Below are 1,065 nucleotides of genomic sequence, written 5' to 3' on the forward strand. Positions count from 1 at the left end.
GTATTCTTCTTTTTATTCTCCCCCAATCTCTATCTATCTGTCGATCTATCAATCTATCTGTCTGTCTACCTCTCTCTCTATGTCTCTATCTCTGTCTGTCTCTTTCTCTTTCTCTCTCTCTCTCTCTCTCTGTCTCTCTCTCTCTCTCTCTCTCTCTCTCTCTGTCTCTCTCTTTCTCTCTCTCTCTCTCTCTTTCTCTGTCTTTCTCTCTCCTTCCGTGTCATGTTTATTACCTCCATTATCCCCTCGCTCTTGCTTTTATTCCTCTGCTCCCGAAAGAAAAACACTTAACCCAATCTATCCTCTCCCCTCTTTCCCCTCCCTCACCTTCCCTTCTTCATCCTCAATCACACTTCTGGCATTTTTCCCCTCTTTCCTCCCCGCCCCTCCTGCTCCTCCTCCTTCCTATCTCCTCTCCCCTCATCCCTCCTTTTCCTACCTTCTCCTCCCCTCCCTACCCTTCCTCCCAACTCTCCCACCTGCCCTACCCTCCCTCCCTTTCTTGCCCCCTCCACTTCCCTATCCTGTCTCCTCTTCTCCTCTCCCCTCCTTCCCTACCTTCTCCTCCCCCTCCCTACCCTTCCTCCCAACTCTCCCACCCACTCTACCCTCCCTTCCTTTCTTCCCCCCCACTTCCCTACCCTTCCTCCTCCTCCGTCCCATCTCCTCTCCCTCGCTCCCTCGCTCCCTACCTTACCCTCCCTCCCTACCCTCCCTCCCTACCCTTCCTCCCTACCCTCCCTCCCTACCCTCTCCCCCTCCCTACCCTCCCTCCCCTCTATGTCTAATGGGGACTCTCCTTTGCCACCTAAATTGATTCTTGTGAGGTGTTTATCCCACATAAAAGTTGTATTAGCACTTAAGTGGGGTGATGAAGGGAGAAATGGGGGAGGGAGAAAAGAGGAGGAGGGGGAGATGATGGAGGACTAAGGGAGGGAGTAAGGAAAAATGGAGGAGGAGGGGGAGAGGATGGAGGACTAAGGGAGGGGGTGAGGAAAAAGGAAGGGGGAGGGGGAGAGGATGGAGGACTAAAGGAGGGGGTAAGGAAAAAGGGAAGGGAAGGGG

The sequence above is a fragment of the Penaeus vannamei genome, chromosome 18, assembly GCF_042767895.1.
Source record: "Penaeus vannamei isolate JL-2024 chromosome 18, ASM4276789v1, whole genome shotgun sequence".
NCBI lineage: Eukaryota > Metazoa > Arthropoda > Malacostraca > Decapoda > Penaeidae > Penaeus > Penaeus vannamei.